This window comes from Myotis davidii, unplaced genomic scaffold (genome assembly GCF_000327345.1).
Source record: "Myotis davidii unplaced genomic scaffold, ASM32734v1 scaffold119, whole genome shotgun sequence".
Classification (NCBI taxonomy): domain Eukaryota; kingdom Metazoa; phylum Chordata; class Mammalia; order Chiroptera; family Vespertilionidae; genus Myotis; species Myotis davidii.
The window spans coordinates 418667-425362 of NW_006290676.1; the positions used below are offsets into that span (position 1 = coordinate 418667).

The window sequence follows — 6696 nt, forward strand, 5'->3', positions numbered from 1 at the left end:
ACCTTATGCTAAGCAAAATAAGTCAGAGAAAGATAAATGTCACATGATCTCACTCATTTGTGGATTATAATGAACAACATAAACTGACGAACAAAAACAGATCCAGCGACAGAGAAGCATCCATCAGACGGTCAAACCTCAGAGGGAAGATAGGGGAGGGAAGGGGTAAGGGGGAGAGATCAACCAAAGAACTTATATGCAAGCATATAGGCCTAACCAACGGACACAGACAACAGGGGGGTGAGGGCATGAGTGGAGGAGATGGGGGTAATGTGGGGATAAGGACACATATGTAATAACTTAATCAATTAAAAAAAAATACAAAAAGGCCCTGGCCAGGTCGCTCAGTTGGTTAAAGTGTCCTCCTGATACTCCAAGATTGTGGGTTGGATCATCAACAGATGAATGCATAAATAAGTAGAACAACAAATCTCTCTCTCTCTCTCTCTCTCTCTCTCTCTCTCTCTCTCTCTCTCATCAATAAATAAAATAATTAAAATTTAAAAAGACAAAAACAAAGAAAACTACACATAGTTATATGTTGGTTGAAAGACCATATATAGAAAATCTTAAAAGTAGTTCAGAAGGATATACACATTTCTTTCAAAGGAATAAAAATAAGACATACATCAGACATTTAAACAGAAAAAAATAGAATCTGAAAGACAGTATAATAATATCTTTACAGTAATAGGAGACTTCGGCCAACCAAAAATGCTATATCTAGTGAAACTATCTCCAGTGGAATGGGAAACCACTGGAAGTTTTCAAGCAGGTAAATTATTATCAACTGAATTATAGAGAGGCTAGAGTATTAGCATGGCAAGAGCAGAAACAAGGAGATGAGTGAGGAGGCTCTAATAATGGTCAAGGCAAGGGATGATGAAAGCATGGACCACAGTGGGAGTATTAAATATGGAGAGAGGATGAATGAGAGGTGCATTTTGGAGGTAGAGTCAACTGAGCATGCCAACATGGAATTGAGGAAAAAAGAGGAATCAATCATGATGCTAGGTTTTTCATATGAGCAACTGGGTAAATGGTAATGCCATTTCTGAGATGAGAAAGACTAAAGATGGAAGGGGTTTAAAGGGACATTAAGAGTTCAATTTTGAACATATTGAATTTGAGGTTCCTATTAGACAAATAAGTGGAGGTATTAATTAGGCAGTTTGATATACGAGTAAGGAGCACATGGCTCACTCCCTTGGTTTCTTCACCCTCTGCTCAAATGTGACCTGATCAGTGAAATATTCCCTGGAATATTCCTACATAGAATAAGCCCACCTCTAATCTATCCTTTATCCCTCCTATTCTGCTTTATTTTCTCCATAGCACCAATGGTCATCTTACACATTATTTGCATTTTTGCTTATTGTTTATCTTTCCTGCATCAAGAATAACCCCTGCTGCCCTAACCGGTTTGGCTCAGTGGATAAAGTGTCGGCCTGTGGACTGAAGGGTCCCAACTTCGATTCCGGGCAAGGGCATGTACCTTGGTTGCAGGCACATCCCCAGTAGGGGGTGTGCAAGAGGCAGCTGATCTATTTTTCTTTCTCATCGATGTTTCTAGCTCTCTATCCCTCTCCCTTCCTCTCTGTAAGAAAATCAATAAAATATATTTTTTTAAAAAAGAATATCCCCTGCCTATGGGCAGGGCTCTTGTTCATTCTGCTCACTGCTATGTTCTCAGAACACCTAACATGTACTAGGTGCTGACTAGTTTTTTGTTAAAAGCAAGTCCAAGACAGCTTTAAAAGGCAACCACCCCTATAAAAAGAAACTAAAGCATATAATTTAAACCAAGTAGCCTAAGTTCTAATAATTTTACATATTACATATTTTCTCTTTCCAACCATCATCACCTCACTCCCTATCTTAATCTGAACATAAAAGCAGGAGGGATACAGTACTATATTTTAAGAGCCCCTTTCAGTTGTGGTTGTGTCAAAAATACCTTCAGAGTCTTAGTATTGGTCAATTCAGCCACGGGTCATAAATGAACATAACCTGTATGTTTAGGTTCACAGTTCCACCTGATGTTTTTCTTCTTGATACTTTATAAAGATATTAAGTCATCACTTAATATTAAGTGAGCAACAGGTAATGCATATATGCATATAAGATCTTTGATTAATCTCTTCCTGCCCACCCCCACCTTCCCTCTGAAATTCAACAGTCTGTTCCATGTTTCCATGCCTCCAATTCTATTTTATTCATCAGTTTATTTTGTCCATTAGATTACTTGTTCATTTATTTTGATTTTTAAATAATTATTGAAAGATATGTATTTATTGCTATTTTATTGCTCATAATTTTTCTTCCTCTTTATCCTCTCCCTCCCTCCCTCCCTCCCTCCCCTCCCCTTCCTCCTCCTCCTCCTCTTCTTCATCGTCTTCTTCTTATTCTTCTTTTCTTCTCCTTCTTCTTCTCCCTCCTTATCCTCCTCTTCCTAAAGAATACCCTTCAACATTTCATGTAATACTGGTTTGGTGTTGATAAACTCCTTTATCTTTTTCTTGTCTGTGAAGCTCTTTATATGACCTTCAATTCTAAATGACAGCTTTCCTGGGTAGAGTAATCTTGGTTGTATGTCCTTGCTTTTTATCACTTTGAGTATTTCTTGCCACTCCCTTCTACCCTCAAAGTTTCTGTTGAGAAATCAGCTGACAGTCGTATGAGTGCTCCTTTGTAGGTAACTAACTGCTTTTCTCTTGCTGCTTTTAAGGTTCTCTCTTTGTCTTTAACCCTTGGCATTTTAATTATGACGTGTCTTGGTGTGGACCTCTTTGGATTCCTCTTGTTTGGGACTCTGAACTTCCTGGACTTATATATCTATTTCTTCCACTAGATAGGGGAAGTTTTCTGTCATTAGTTCTTCAAATAGGTTTTCAATATCTTGTTCTCTCTCTTCTCCTTCTGGCACCACCATAATGCAAATGTTGTTATCCCAGAGGCTGAAGTGTCCCAGAGGCTCCCTACACTATCTTCAAAATTTTGAAATCTTTTTTCTCTTTGCTCTTCTGATTGGGTGTTTTTTGCTTCCACATATTCCAAATAGTTGATTTGATTCTTGGAATCTTCTACTCTACTCTTGAATCCCTGTAAATTATTCTTTTCTTCAGTTAGTGTATGCTTAATTTCTGACTGGTCATTTTTCATGTCTTTGAAATTCTCACTAAGATCCTTGAAAGTCTCCTTAAGTCCCTTGAAATGCATTAAATCCCTTGAAGCTCCTTGAGTAACCTTATAACCATGGTATTGAACTCTGTATCCAGTGGTTTGCTTTCTTCCATTTCTTTCATTTGTAATATGTTTCTTAGTCTCCACATTTTGGCTACTTCCTTGTATTTGTTTCTCTGTATTAGATAGAGCTGTTATGTCTCCTGGAATTGGTAGAGTGGCCTTGTGTATTACGTGTCCTGTAAGGTCCAGTGGCTCAGAAACCCTAGTCACCTATGCTGGGCACTCTAAGTATATCTCTGTATGGGCTGTGTGCACAGTCTTGTTGTAGTTGAGCCTTGATTGCTGTTGGCATCACTGAGGGGAATTGGCCTCTAGGCCAATTGGCTGTGAGGACCAGCTGTGTCTACAAAGGAAGAGCTGCTATACAGGAGACACCCCTATCGAGCAGGACTTGCTTCAGTGGGGCTTTGGTGCTCACTGAGTCTGCCTCTTGAATATGTCACTTATGGATGCACAGAGTTGTAATCTGGAATGGTCTGAAGCTGTCCACTGGGCACACTGGTTCTGGGGCCTCCTGGGAGGTACAAAGTCAGTCACTGCCTGGGGCCATCTGGCAGGAGATACAGAGAGATCTGCAGATGGCTGCTACTTGTACTGGGCTAGGAAATGCCCAGACAAGGCCTAGCTGTGAAGGAAGGCAGGCTGGTGCTAGTCCAGATCTTGGGCCTTTTCCTGATAGGTTTGGGGCATGCTGACTCCAGCTGCTGCTTGTTTAAAGGATAGGGCATTCATATGGAAAGGCAGCTGCAAACAGCTTGGGTGGGGCTGAAGTTTGATGGGATAGGGTCTCAGGGAATCACCAGGGTAGAAGGAATAGTGTGGGCCACACAAATGAAAACTCAGATACGGCTGCCAGTCAGTCAGCTCTGTGACGGGAGAGGTCCCAGCACAGAAATAATGACCCCAGCGAGCACCCCTGCCTGGGAGAAAGCTGCCCCCAAGCTCCTTCCCTGATGTCTGATAGTCCAGTTCCTCCCCGTTCCTGCCGGGGCTCAGAGGAAGCAAGACTGTGTAAGTTTTGCACAGGCCCTTTAAGAGGAACACCTGGGAATTCAGCAGTCTCCGTGTCACTCAGCCACAATCCCCACTGGTTTTTACAGCCTGAAGTAACAGGAACTTCTCTTCTGGAACCCTGGGCTAGGGGTCTGGTGTGCAGCTGGGACCCCTTGCTCCTCATGGGAGGCCTTGGAAATATCCTTCCCAATTAAAAAAGTTCCACATGTGGGTGCCGGACTAGCTGGTTCCATGCCTCTGCCCCTCCTACCAGTGCTTTCTTCTTTATTTCTTTATCCTTGATGTTTCTACATATCTTTCACTTCCTCTCTGAAATCAATAAAAACATAGTTTTTTAAAAAATAATAGCCCTGACCGGTTTGGCTCAGTGGCTAGAGCATCAGCCTGCAGACTAAAGGGTCCCAGGTTTGATTCCAGTCAAGGGCATGTACCTTGGTTGCAGGCACATCCCCAGTAGGGGGTGTGCAGGAGGCAGCTGATTGATGTTTCTCTCTCATAGATGTTTCTCACTCTGTATCCCTCTCTATCTCCTTTCCTCTCTGTAAAATATCAATAAAATATATATTTTTTAAAATAATAATAATAAAAGGGAAAAGATAGAAGAAAAGGTTAATAACACAGATGAAAATACATGAAAAAAAAGTTTAAGCAAATAAAATTAAAGGAAAAATCCAAGAGCAATCAGCCAAAGAAGAGGAAACAACCAGTGTTGGCTCTGAAATCTGAGGATGAAGATAATGCTATAAGGAAAAAAGGCGATTGAGTTTGGATATAAACGAACTTCCTCGAGATAAATTTGGAAAAGTTGTTCATATAATACAATCAAGAGACCCTTCACTGAGAAATTCCAACCCTGATGAGACAGAGATAGACTTTGAAACACTGCAAACAATAACACTGAGATAGCTAGAAAAATATGTTGCTGCATGTCTAAGAAAAAGACCCCTAAAACCTCACGGTAAGGAAATAATGAAGTTTAATGAAGAACTTCATTCACAGAAAAAAATAGGAGTTGGAAAGCAATTACTGGATGTCAATAATGAGTTAAATTCCAGAAAACGTCAACCAAAATCTGAGAAAACTCCATCATCCAAGACTATTGCTGAAATTTGTTCCCAAATGAGTGAAAGCAGCAGCAGTTCATCAGAGTCTGAAAGTAGTAGCAGTGATTCCGAATCAGAAATGCTACCTAAATTTACTGAAGTGAAACAGAATGATTCTCCTAAAGAGAAAGTAAAATACAATCTTCTATGGAAGATACAACCTCTTACTCTATTGCCCTTTTTCATCAGACTACACATTCAAGTGGAACACCACCAAATCACCACAAGTTAGCATTTAATAATCAAGAATTACAACATATACAGAGTGTAAAAAGCATTTCACCTTTATAAGTCCTGTCTCCCTCTTGAAAAATCACTTGAAAGGCCTAACTGTGATGCATCAGTCCGGTGATGACAATCGTTTTTGAGTCTAAATGGCAAGTTTCTGTACAGAAGGATATACAAATCAAAAATGCAGACTCTTAGAAGTTAGGCAAACCAGTCAAAATGTCAGGTTTCCTCAGGTGAGCTCTTCAACCAATTTAGAAAAGCAGCAATAGAAAAGGAAGTAAAAGCTTGAACAGAAACTAATACAGAAACATCTGGAACAGAATACAAAGGAAGCAAAAGTATTTCAAGAAAATCAGAGGCACCCTGGATTCACTCAAGAATATTTTTCAAATAAGATGCAAAACAAGTGCCTTAGAGATGAGAAAAAAGAACATCAGCAGTCATTGGTAGCTCAAGAGAACGGTAAACTTTTGCTTCTCAAAGACTATAATTTAGAGCAAGGTAGAGAGAGTAAGAGTAGATGAGGAGAGAAGCAATGGCTAGCGCCATTAATCTGACTCTTCAACATAAAATTATGACAATGTTTAAAAACAACTTCGATTAAAACTCAGTTTTTGAATTAACCATCAACTTAAAATGAATGAAATAAAAGATTAAGATGCATATGGCAAAATGATTGCTTTCTGACACCAAGACACCGATCGCGGTGTTGTATTTTGACTGCTCTAAAGTGATTAAACAATTTTCACATTTCTTAATAAGTATATGTTCATTTTTAAATGACATAATTATAGGAAATTTTATAATATTGGATCACTAAAAATTGAATTAATTCCCAGATGCTATTCATTTTATAAATAATTATCTGCTATGTATTATAGGCCTTGTCTTAGCAATGAAAATCCAAAAGAGACAGTCACTGCTTGTTTAAAAGTTAATATGTAAAGTTGTATCAAAAACATAGTTCCAGAAGGCAGAGGAGGGTGGGTGAATGGGAAGAGATCAACCAAAAAACTTGTATGCATATATGCTTACCCATGGACACAGACAATAGGCTGGTGAAGGCCTGGGGTGGGAGGAGGGGTGGGCTAGAAGAGTTCAA

At 39.5% G+C, this 6696-nt stretch overlaps 1 protein-coding gene across 1 annotated transcript in view; it reads right to left on the reverse strand.

Moving 5' to 3' along the window:
• Positions 1-6696, reverse strand: part of B3GLCT (beta 3-glucosyltransferase) — a 112912-nt gene that overhangs the window by 57613 nt on the left and 48603 nt on the right. The window lies entirely within an intron of this gene.